At 42.2% G+C, this 13,073-nt stretch overlaps 1 protein-coding gene across 4 annotated transcripts in view; it reads right to left on the reverse strand.

Moving 5' to 3' along the window:
- CDH12 (cadherin 12) overlaps positions 1-11,500 on the reverse strand; it is a 661,518-nt gene extending 650,018 nt beyond the window's left edge. For 3 of the 4 annotated variants that reach the window (XM_083623820.1, XM_083623822.1, XM_083623823.1), the window contains exon 1: positions 11,070-11,500. The gene's annotated coding sequence lies outside the window, so the exon portion shown is untranslated. The remainder of the gene's footprint in view (positions 1-11,069) is intronic. The other variant, XM_083623827.1, reaches the window with a different exon arrangement.
- Between the last annotated feature and the right edge of the window lie 1,573 nt (positions 11,501-13,073).

Genomic DNA, 13,073 nt, shown 5'->3' on the forward strand with positions numbered 1-13,073 from the left:
AATTGCTGCTTTAGGAACTCTGGATTTTGCATAGCCATGAGTCCAGGTGTTAATACTGATTCTTCTCTGTTCAGTTCTGATAACAGGCCTGAATCTCAGAACCAATTAAGAGGAACCTTTCAAAGATTTCCTCCCAGTTTTTAATACATCCTCGGGCTTTGCTTTAATTGGGGACACTGCAGGAATTTGGGGGTATTGCACTGTGAGGAAGCCAAACACTACATTAAAAAAGGAGGGGTTGACTCTCCTGTGAGTTCTCCTAAGCCGACATTTCAACCGAGACTTATTTCCCTGCTGTTTGTGTTAGGCGGTTTGTTTTCATCCTGAAAGACCAACTGAAAAAGTGAAAATTCACAGCTAAAGGAAGGGCAAATCCCCACACAAAATCAGGGAAAACCCAGAAATGTCCCTCAGCTAAATCAAATGCCTACAAGCCGGGGCCCTGTCCTTCTGTCATGCTTCAATCCCTGACAGCCCCTGCAGCTGAACAAATCCTTCCCCCTGACCTTAACACAGCAAAGAGCAACAGTTGTGGAAGCTAGAGGGGAGAGGTAAAAGGGAATGTCCTTCTTTATGGCTATCCTTTCCTCTCCTCTCTCCATTATCACCCAGAATGATGCTGGATGTGTAGTCATGACTGAGGATTGCTAATGGGTGCTAGGGATGACTTTGGGGAGTTTGGATGTCAATTTTGGTTCTCTCATCCTCTCCCCCTACAAATGAAATTCAGTTCTCTACCTTTCTGTAGCAATTTCGCTTCGGGAAAACTTTGATCAGAAACATCCACTGCTTTGTGGGACCTGAAGGAGCGTCTCCACCCCCATCATTCAGCCTGCACACTGAGGTCCAGTGCCGAGGGCCTTCTGGCGGTTCCCTCACTGTGAGAAGTGAGATTACAGGGAACCAGGGAGAGGGCCTTCTCGGTAGTGGCGCCTATCCTGTGGAAAGCCCTCCTGTCAGAGGTAAAGGAAATAAACAACTACCTGACTTTTAGAAGACATCTGAAGGCAACCCTGTTTAGGGAAGTTTTTCATGTTGGATGTTTTATCGTGTTTTTAATATTCTCTTGGGAGCTGTCCAGAGTGCCAGATGGGTGGGGTATAAAATAATAATGATGATGATGATGATGATGATGATAATAATAAAAATTTCATTGGGAAAAGGGTAGTCTATGGACTATGCTCTACACAAATCCAGAGTGGAGTCCCTATGATTTTTGGATTGTGCCCTGTATGCCTTATTTTGGCAACTCCTGCAGCCAATCTGGTGCCAAACATTTTGCTCTGCTTTCCTTTGCTCCCTTGGACCACATCAGTGAGGCCAAGGAGGGGGGGGTGTCTTGTCATCTGGGCAGCCCAGGACCTCATACACACTGCCCAGGCTTGCACCCCCGGGAGGTCACTTCGGTGCTGCTAATGCAATGGTTTGACTTCACCCTAGAAGGTGCACTCCGTTGTCTCCTGAGGTGGACAGAGGCAAACAACAACAACATCTGCATCTGCTTTTTCACATAGTCACCACTGCTTTTTAAGGTGAGCTTGAAAGAGTCTAGGCAAAATAGTTAAAGGAATGTAGAGGGAAATGCATTGTATTTTTTTAAAATAATAAGATTCCCTCTCTCTCTGATGTCTCACACAGCTCCGTGGTGATGGCCGAGGAGGAAAAGAATCTAAAGAGCAAAACTTAATAACCTTAAACACATTTACTTGGATGTAATTGATTTCAGCCTTAGGGCTATTCTATATATGCCAAGAATACTGACATTTCAGCCCAGGTGGGTCAAGCTGATATCCAAGCTGTAGCTCAAAGGAACACCACCAGGGGAATTTTCTACAGAGCAGCTCACAGAATAGGTTAGTACATTATTTCAAATGCCAGCATCCGATCTAAGTCAGTTATAAGCCACTTAGAGAGCAATGGCATTCCATCCACGTTATTTCTGACCAACCTGAAATGCTCCCAGGTCAGCCGCCATCATTCAAGATAGAACACTAAGTTATGTGCACATGATGTTCTGTGTGAACGACTGCTTGGTGCTGTTTTGCTTGCTTTTTCACTCACACTGCATACAGCAACTAATATTTGACCCTTTCTGTTGCTGTCCAGCACCTACCTTCCTTCCTTCCTTCCTTCCTTCCTTCCTTCCTTCCTTCCTTCCTTCCTTCCGTTGCAATGATTGCAGAAAGTTGCAATCTGCAGGAGTCCTTTAGATGCATTTCATAATAAAAGTTGGTCTCTCTGTCTGTCTATTTCACACACTTATAATTCACAATAAAAACTCAAAAGTAATACTGGGTTTAAAGGTTTGGGCTGTGAGAAGCTGGGGCAGAGCTGCTACACCAGATACACAGCAAGTGGGTCACTATTGCTTACCGAGAGGGGGAGGGGAAGGGAGAAAGTGGTGGGGAGGTTGATGTCATGTAAATGATGACCGCCTCTTTCCATATGAACCTACTCAGACCCTGAGATAATCTTCTGAAGCCCTCCTTCATGTGTCTCCTCCTCTAGAGGTCTGGAGGGTGGCAACACAAGAAGGGGCCTGCTCTGCAGTGGCTCCCTGTCTGCGGTATGCTCTCCCCAGAGAAGTTCGCCTGGCACCTTCATTATACACCGTTAGACACCAGGCAAAAATGTTCCTTTTTAACCAGGCCTTTGGTTGACCTGATTGACATATTCTACCCTTTTAAAATGTGCCTCTTTTGGTGGGAGGGGGTGTTGTTGGGTTATTGTTCTTATTTTGATTTTATACATTGTGATCTTTTCTGTGAACCGCCCTGAGACCTCCGGTTATAGGGCAGTATATAAAATCAATCAATCAATCAATCAATCAATCAATGCACCAGTAGGACCAGCACATTAGCGTCACTATTGCATTTGCATCATGCCAAACTCCTCACCCCCTCAATAAGCAATTAGGACTGACCTGCTGGGAATCTAGCATATTCATCCTACCAGATAATCTACTTCTGGCTCTGAGTCCATCATTCTGTCTTGAACGCTGGCTGGCTGGTTTCCTCAAAACATTCCATTTGGTGTGGCCACTTTCACTAATTTGTCAGTGAGAGGACGACTACAAATATCAGTCAGTTGTGACACATCAACAGGCTAAAGGAAGCAGGGGTCAGGGAAGGCCCTCGCTTTCACTTTACAAATGTTTCCTGTCTTATATGGAATTTTTATTTGCCACAGGTGAACAGTTATTTACATGCCTGAAGTAGATGATGTAAGCATTATTTTCAATTCTACAGTAGGAAACCCAAATATGACAACCCCCAAACAAGTGTCTGGAACGGAAAAGATGATTTACATATATTTGTTTTAACATTTTAATCCTAATTTCACCCCCAAAGGTAGCTAGTAACAGCCATTAAAAACATCAGTTAAAATATTAAAAATTAACAGAACTACCCCCCCAAAAGCAGTAAAAGCAGAAACAATCAGCAGTAAAAACAGGCAGCAAAGTAGAAATTAAATACATCATCAACTGAAAGTTGAGCAGAATTGGATTTATTTTAACCATACTTAAAGCTAACAGAATAGGTACCAACTGGGTATTCCTAGAAAGAGAGTTTTATAACCAAGGTGCCACTACCGAGTAGGCCCTCGGTAGGGCCTGGCAAGTAGGCGGGAGATGACAATGATCAAAAGTCTCACAAACAGGCAACAAACATTTGGCTCTCCCTGTAGCTGTGTATTTTATCCTAGAAATGAACTGTGCAGGTGAATGGACATTTGCCTGTAGAAGGAATTTGTCTCTCTGTGTTAAAAATAAAAAATGCTGGGGAACTTATGAGTGATGAACAGAACAGCTGCAAAGTTTATAGGGCTCCAAAGAACTTTATATGAAAATGTGTATATTGCCTTGTCATATTTATAGAAGAGTCATTGCACACGCTAATGAATTGTAACCATCTCTAGGGCAGAATATATCAACCCCATTAACTGTGCTGCAGAACAACATAAACTAGAAAGAGAAGTCTTCTAACCAGCTGTGAACAGCAAGCTGTCAACCACTTTTATAATTGTAGGTGATTAATCTCCCTACTCCAAGTTATTAATTAATTTATTGGGCTTAAATAAATTTGCATATGGCCAAAAACTCAATGCAGATAATCAAAACTTCTATCACTCATTATGAGAAAGAAAATCATTATCTATCATCTATCTGTCTATCTATCTATCATCTATCTATCTATACATACATACATATGACCAAACTTAACCCAAAATAGCAACAGAGGCCCTTAATTTGCAAGAAACCAAGTAAAACTGGCTTGTTAAAATTGGCCACTATCAGTGAATTGATTAAAGCCTTGGTTAATTCATTGATTAACTCACACCTAAAGAATCATGGGAACTGAAGTTTGTTCCTCAATGAGCTATAATTCCCAGAACTCTTAACAAGCTACAGTTCCCAGGATTCCTTGAGGGAATCCTTTCTTACTCTGGGATCAGGAAAACTCCATTGCTTTGGGATAACTTGGTCATAAGTATCAGCATGATCACCCTGCCTTCTGCTTTTGCAAGAGATTTAAACAGCTACCTCTGATAACTGGGTTATGAAAATGCATCTAGAGCTATCTTCTCTCCAAGCAATCAGAGGAACGACTGAATAACCTATAGTGATGGGCAGGACTTTGGGCCATAGGTCTGGGACCCCACTCAGAAGACGAAACAAGAGAATCTCAAATGCAGGAAGGATGGGACGCCACAGTTTGAAATAAGCAAAGTGATACGCATTACGTTCTAAAGGGCCAGTAAGTCCAGATTCTAACATTTTCTGAGTGCATCGCTAAAAACCTATAGCCCTACTTTAAAGCAGCTAGGTTTTACCTCCAAGAAACCAACACGAGAGAGCTAAGTGCATCTCAAGACAGCACAAAACCAATGACATAAGTGCATAATATACTCTCTCCCCGAAGATATTAGTGTTTGTAGAACACAACCAGCTCCAAAGTCCTCCTGAAAGTGGACTCAAATTTTCTCTACTACAGAAATGTATGTCCTACCGTGATGCCTAGTTTCTTGAAATCCAATTGTTGGCTAAATTCTATAGTACAGTAGTACTGGAGGCAGGAGTGGACAGGGAACAGGGAGGAGAAAGGAGCTGTTCTGAGGTTTTATGGGGCCATTGCCTTTATAAAATGCTGGATTCTTGTTTACTGTGCTTTTTGCAACCAGCTCGTTGAGTAAAAGCTGAAGATCATAGTCCATTTTTCAAAAAGAGTAGTGGATGACCCTGGTCTATACACCTCCTTAGAAGCATTTGTCTATGCAGCCTCTATTGCCGGCACCAACAGTAACTCACGTGCATGGCAAACGGCTTTGCAATACCTTGACTATGAGAGGTGCTATATAAAACCAAATTCTATTCTCCTTTAGAAATGACTCATAAAAAACGTCACCCCTTTAAGTGTGTGTGTATATATATATATACACACACAAAGCCGTCTGTGTGTTTATACATAACACTTAAAGTGGAGGCATTTTTACGAGCCATTTATAGCATAGAAGAGAATGGCGTTCTGAAGCAGAAGCTTCTATACTCAAGACCTCTCAAAGCACTTTACAAATCAGTGGGTTAGAAGCTGGAAATGAAGACGTTGCATGCAAACGCATTTAAATTGTGTATGTACATTACACACACTTTCATTTTATACATGAGCAGAGATCCCATATTTAAACTGTGGGACTTGGGATATTACCAGATTGATATTCATGAACCATAAAAAAAGCTACCCTGAACCCTCTCATCTACTTAATGCTCATTTTAAGCCAGGGCTGTGCAAATTTGTAGCCTACAGAGACAAACACCCAATCAACTTAGTGCTGTGCTGAAAATTTCTTTCTCCCCCCTCCTTTAACCATTCTTCAACAATTAATAAGAAAAGAAATTCTGTTCAAATGACGTCAAACAGATGGGGACATTTCAATGAAATCCTTATAAGTTGGAACTCTGGATTTTTATTATGCTCACCTCACCAAGTCAAGAGATATTTTGTTGATGTCTTTCTTTTTTTTAACATCCTACAAATCAACACTTTAGTGGTCTATACTCTGCAGCCTTCTCTTACAAAAAAAAGATGTTTAGGGCTACTTTCTTTTTCCTACTCATATTGAAATACTGCACCTCAGTGAGGCCAAACTTAGATTCACAAAATGTTTAGGGGTATGCGTACCCCAAGAAAAAAGCAGTGTGTGTGTGTGTGTGTGTGTGTGTGTGTAATTATTGAAGAAGTAAATTTGTGTGGAAAGGTATGGTTTTTCTAAGGTAAAAGCAAGACTTTAATTAAAAACAAAATCAGTGAATACACCACTCTCAGGCACTCAGAAGCCAGCTTCACATACTTCAATTAAATCTCAGGGGAAGATGCCCTAAGGGAAAAAAATATATAGCAATTTTTAGATTTCCCCCTTATAGCCAATGGGGGGTGAAACAGAGCTTTAGATTTCGCATACTACATTTCGACCTGAATCATGAATCCAATCAGAAGGACACAGAGCAGATTTGAAACACAATGGCCTGCTTCCAACTGCTACAGATACAAGGCACTTCATGTGGTCACTGTGCACCACACACACACACACACAATCCCACTCAAAGGTTTTCATCATTTTCATGCATTGTATTAACTGTGTTGTCCTTCTAGATTGAAATTATTATATTCATTGCTATAAACCACTTTTTAAAAGTACAGTTTGGGTATCGTCAAACAGAAAATGAGTGGCAAATAACTATTAGCAGATAGTTCTAACAGGAAACAATAAAATTCCCCGGGAGGAATAGCTTTAAATCTAGGAATTAAAGTATACATGACAATAAAGAGACCCTCACATTACAGCTTTGGAAATTTGGATTCAAATCTTAGGTCAGCAAGTGGACTCCTTTGGGCTAGTTTTCATTCTTGAGCATCTTTTCCATCATCTGGAAAGTTGAATTAACAAAAAGCCAAGTTTAGAGGAATTTTGGGTGCCTTTTTAGGTTAAATATTATGCCACACTTTGCACAGGTATAGAAACATAGTTCAGCTTTCAGCTGAATTCAGCAGAAATAAAGTCCAGTTTCAAAGAACCATGTACAGTAGCCTAATTATGTTGGTCCTTGGTGCATTTTCAATATCTGCCTACAATTTTCAAATTCCAGAATAAGCATGAAGAGAGTCGGAATGGGTCATGCATTTCTTTTCTATTTCCAGGCCCAATTCAAAGTGTTGGTTGTAAACTATAAAGCCATAAATGACTTAGGCCCATGACCCATCTTTCCCACCATGAATCTGCCCATACTCTTACATCACCATTGAGGACCCTTCTCTGGTTACCCCATCTGAGGGAGGTTTGGAGTGTGCTAACAAGGGACAGTGCTGCCTCCCCATCTGTGGAATGTTCTCCCCTGCAAGGCCCACCTGGCATTGGCTTTGCTATGCTTTCAGTGCCAGGTGAAGAGATACTACAGGTATTCGATGGTATGGCATGTCAACCCTCTTAAAAGGGGTTATATAATGGGTGTCACTGGCCATACACTGAAAGGTCATCAGTGAACTACCCTGAGTGTGGGGATATGGGCTTGGCTGCCTGCTACACTTACATCTCACAGAGCACCCCATATCCCATTTACCCTGATGTGCCCCAGTTCCCCCCAGCTGGGGGGCTGGGAGGGATATATGCCCAAGGCCTATGCCAAGGTCTTCCTACATGTGGAAGTTTAATAAAGTTGTGGCCTAATTTTAATTCCATATAACGTTGTCAGAGTCTTTATTCCTTCTTACGATCCCTGAGGGCTGGGGTTGTGGCCACCTGGTCACGCGATAGCATTTAAGAAGTCTAATAAAACCAAGCTAAACACCTTCAGATGGAATTGCACATTACATACAGCGAGGGCAACTGGGATCTGTCCATGGTACTGATTTCCCTGACCACTGCTTCTAATGGCTTGACTTGGCTTGCCCAGAACAGCTTTGGTCTGACTGCATTCATGTCCTATGTGAGCATCAAGTGAATATGCTACTTAGTGAAAGCTGGAGACTGGAAGCAGAAAGAGTCTGATTCATACTGTGGGTGCAAGGGATAGAGATGTGGGCATCATGGCAGCTTGTCCAAAGACCTATGCACACTTAATGATGCAACTGGGAATGTGAAAAGGCATACTGGTTCTCAATTCATCAGAATCAGATTAATTCTGGATGTCTAGCAGATGTATTCTTAATCAATTTACCCCTCTTCCTATATCAGTTGTAATTCAGAAAAGTGATGGGGTTACTACGCAGAGAGACAGCTGCTTTACTATGTGACTTACCCAGGCTGGACATATTCTTTCCAGGCAACTACAACAGAGTGCTAATGTGACAATTCAACCTAAGGAAAGCTAATACATATATTCTTATCAAAGGTTTGGTAAGTAAACAACTTTGCAACTGTGGAGGCGGCAGCAACCACACTACTTAGGACATCTGCAGCACAGATCTCAGAAGGTCCCTGTCATCTGGGATGATCCACAGTGTGGCTCCCTTCCTCATTGGTGTTTTCCTAATTTTTCAGAGGAGGTGATGTTGACATCACTGGCTCCTCCCATGCAATCCTGTGTTTTTGATGTTACCAGGGTGGCGCATGAAATTACACAAGCTGCACTGACTCCCACTTGGTAAGATAATGTCCAACGGGATACTTGTTGCAAGTAACTTCTATTGAACTTGTGGGATTTACATTTGAGTAAATGTTATTTGGATTTCAGTGCCAAGGGATAGCAGATGCATCTTAACAGTTTTTGTTGTTGTTTTTTTTGTTTTTTTTTTTTGAGAGGAAGATGACATTACATGACTGTTTTGAGTTAAAATATTAAAATTCCTTTTAAATGTAAACTGGGCTGAAAACAATTTTGTACTGATTGCGAGGAAGGCCCTTGTTTTAATTTTGGCCAGAAATTGACAGTCCTCTCCTGGATACAGGCAACAAACTTGAATAGATTGGCATCGATCACCAGCTTATGGTGCAGATATAACAAGTGGTCATTGTTGAGTTGGCTGTGAAAGTGGATGGGCTAACAAGTCCTGAGCATATTCTTGTTGAGCAAAACTTCCTTCTGCCATGCTGAATAGAACATAAGCTGTGGGAGACCTCACAGTCTCCAGCTGCTGTACAGTCCAACCAAAGAGATAGGGAATGTCACAGGCTTGGCACAGACCACAGAAATTTTGCAAGTGAATTCAAAAGCTGACTGGCAAAAAAAACAAAGGAGGCACAAAATGTATCAAGCAATGAGTGTTGTAAAGTGTATGTGTGGGGGAGACAAAACTGTATTTTTTTTCTGGTGTAGCTTTCCTTATTAAACCATGATGTGCCTTATTATGGAGAACAGAGTGATTATATTACTGCACAGTTTCCAAAAATGGCCCTTTGATCTTGGTACAGGTGAGCATCAGGCAAGTAGCTTGATCAGTTAAGATGTAAGCACCGCAGTTCAGGCGCTGATATGTTCAAGAGGACTACAAATCAATTCTGCAATTAACTGCTTATGACTTTGGTGGTATAACCATCTGGCTTCTCCTTCTTGGGGACATATTTGTAAAACTCCTAGGAACCCTCCCAACAGTTAGTGGCAACCACTGAAACATCTAATCAAGTCTTAATGGGGGAGAAATAAAGACCTCCTGACCAGTTCATGAATAATATGAGAGACTGAATTCTCAATAATGTTCTTCCATTCATTGCACTTATTATTAATAATATTTTGCCTTGCATCCAATGAGGTGTGTATTGAAAAGTGCATAGCTTGACATTAACACCTGCTCTGTATGCTGAAATGGTTATGCTTTTGTTGGTCATGCTGGAAGTGGAAAACAATAAAGCAAAGGAAATATAAATGACTTATTTTCCCCCTCTTGGTTTTCATCCAGCAGTACAGCAGTTTCTATTTTCCTAACAAGCATCTTGTGGATATGTTTTACAATGTAAGGATGAGGGGATGTGCAGTATTGTGAAAGATCACGGAACCCAGAAACAAAATCCATTGGCCACCTATTCCCCCCCCCCCACTGTGGGAAATACTTTAACTTAGACAATATGTGTGTCTCTTATTAGTAAAGATCAGAATACAAAGCTATCAAAGTCACAGAACTGTGTGTCACATTTCTAATTTGGGGGGGGGGATTAAATATCTAGAAAGAGAAAGCAAGATTCCTCTGCTCCCACCCCGATCTCTCACATGCAAAAGACAAGGCTTCGGTGAATGTTTACAATTTGGTGCTAAATAGTTCATTTAAATGCTTATTTAAGAATTATGTGGGTTTCACTTATCACCACATGATTAATTTGGGCAAGATCATTTGGGGGGGAAGGAAGCTCCAGTGCTTGCACTGAATTGTCTTATTTGCGACTGCTGAATTAGATCCTTGCTTAGAAATGGAACCTGTAATCCAGTTAAACAACAGGTAATAGGAACTGGAGAAAAGTTGCCTTGCAGTGCTTTTCTTTGGAACACAAAGAAACCAAACCCCCTCTTTTAAAAGGTCAGCTTTTAAGCACCTCAAACAGCTGCCACAATTTAAGGGAAAAAAATCCTTCAAATAGCATCAGAAATCTCTCACTCAAGTTCTGCACTGTACCTTAAGGGGGGGGGCGGTCTTCTAATGAACTATATTGCATAATATTTGACACAACTGTTCTCTGGTCCACCAAATTCAAACCATCGAGAGCCCCACCTGTGCATCTTTTAAGCTAGAGGCAAAGGGAAATATTTATGCACCTTTGCTATTTGCTATTTCCCTCCCTGCACTTCTGCACAGAGCTACTGCCTTGCAACCACTTTCCTCGCTCTCAGATCAATATATACCACACACTCATCCACTTTCTTGAGAACTTATTCAAGTTTCCCCTGTCACTGTGTGTGGGACAACCTCCCCCAGGAAGAAAAGGATGCCCGAGGTCATTTCCTCCGTCTTGCAAAAGCCCTCGCTATCCAGTGGCGCAGCGTTTGCAAATCTGCCGATTCCTGTGGGTCTGGGATCTCAGGATGCAGAAGCCACCCGATTGCGTTTCATCATCACCGTTTTGTGTTTTGCTTTTATAAGGCTTACCTGTTCTATGAAACTGCAGCAGGGAAGCAAGCGGCGGCGGCGGCAGCGGCAGCGGCAGCGGCAGCAGCAGCAACAGCAGGAATATGCAACAGCAGCTTCGACTAAGGGAAAACCTTGCCTCGCTATCCCACCGTCGCAACAAACTGTTTTCGCAGGCGTCCTCTTTTCATTCACCAAAGATAAAACAAGAAAGGCAGGCGGGTTGAAACCACTTCCTTACTGGCAGAGGTCGTCTCTCTTCTCAGAAATGACTGGATCTCTCTCTCCCTCTCTCTCTCCCCACATTTACCCTTCAGATCAATACAGCTCTTTAGCAGCAGCTTCAGCTAAACTGCAGCTGATAGAGCCTAGCCAATAGGTACAGAGGATTCCCCTTCTGCAACCCTCCCTCAAAAAGACACACACAGAGCATGCATTTCAAATGTTATTAGTTGGGGAGGAAAGGCAAAAGTCATCTTAACCCCTTGCTTGAAGCCTAACCTGTCTCTCTTCCCCCTCCACCCCCCCCCCGAGTGCAGCTTTCCAGGCTGCCTAGAAAAGACTCCCCAGCCAAGCAAAAAAGCCCAGTTGGAATCATGGAAAGAGTGTGACCCTGCGAAGCCTCTAAAAGTGTTTTTAACTGTCCAAAGGCTGTCAGCCTCCAGACATCTCTCTCTCACACACACACACACAACACAACACAAGATAACACAACAACACAACACACTCAGAGCTAGCAAACTGTAAGTAATAATCAATTCATGTGCTATAGATCAGCTATCCTGCACACAAACACCTGCTCATGCCATTGGTGTCTACTAACGCAGGCAGTGTTCCATCATGTGAATCATCGAGTTGGAAGGGACCCCGAAGGTCATCTAGTCCAACCCCCTGCAATACAGGAATCTCAGCTAAAGCATCCATGACAGTTTCAACCTCCGCTTAAAAATCTCCAAGGAAGGAGAGTGCATAACCTCCTGAGGGAGACCGTTCCACTGTCGAACAGTTCTTACTGTCAGAAAGTTTTTCCTGATCTTCAGTCAGAATCTCCTTTCTTGTAACGTGAAGCCTACCCTCCAGAGCAAGGGTTCAAGTCCTACCCTCCAGAGCAGTACCCTTATAATGAGACAGACTCTTGACACCTTCTGCCCATTCTCTGCTCTGACCTCCAGTAGCTCTCCAAGTTTTTCCTAGTTTTGCAATGGGAGGGGTTTTCTAAAAAATAAAAGGGGGGGGGGGAGAGAGGAGAAGTGGAGATCACTGAACCATTTAGTTCAGTTTTGCCACTAGATGGATTAATCGATCTATGCCAGTTTTGCATATTTGCACCCAGAATTCCATTGTGTTTCCATATTGTTTTGCCAATAATAATAATAAATCTCAAATTCCACACCGATGGCTTTCCCTAGCATACATCATTCACAGAACCCCCAGTACTGTTCTAGCATATTCAGTTAAAGGTAACTAAAGGTATATATGTATTTATTATTCATTCATTCATTCCGGTTTTATCATTCTTATTATTAGTAGTAGTAGTCAGTTTTTATGGCCAAGCCCTCACCAAGCAACATACAGAGAGAAACAGAACAAGAGAGTCTCAGACAGAGTATGACACACTGAGTGGATACAGACAAACAGATGGATACAGACTGAATGAGATCACCAAAATTCTCTTAAGGAAAGTCAAAGTAAAAAGATAATTTTAAGTACTTATTAAATGGCAAAACTGAAGGGGCCAAATGAATGTTAACTGGAAGAGGGCACAAATATATCTGCAAAGCATCAGATGGCACAAACTCTGAACTGTGGGTGCTAGATACATGAAAATCAGTGTACTTGAAATCCACCACTGCATGCAGTTATTGTTTTTGTTTGTTACTATGATGTGTATAAAGGGATGCGGGTGGCGCTGTGGGTAAAACCTCAGTGCCTAGGGCTTGCCGATTGCATGGTCGGCGGTTCGAATCCCCGCGGCGGGGTGAGCTCCCATCTTTCGGTCCCAGCTCCTGCCCACCTAGCAGTTCG

This window comes from Podarcis filfolensis (genome assembly GCF_964270895.1).
Source record: "Podarcis filfolensis genome assembly, chromosome: 7".
NCBI lineage: Eukaryota > Metazoa > Chordata > Lepidosauria > Squamata > Lacertidae > Podarcis > Podarcis filfolensis.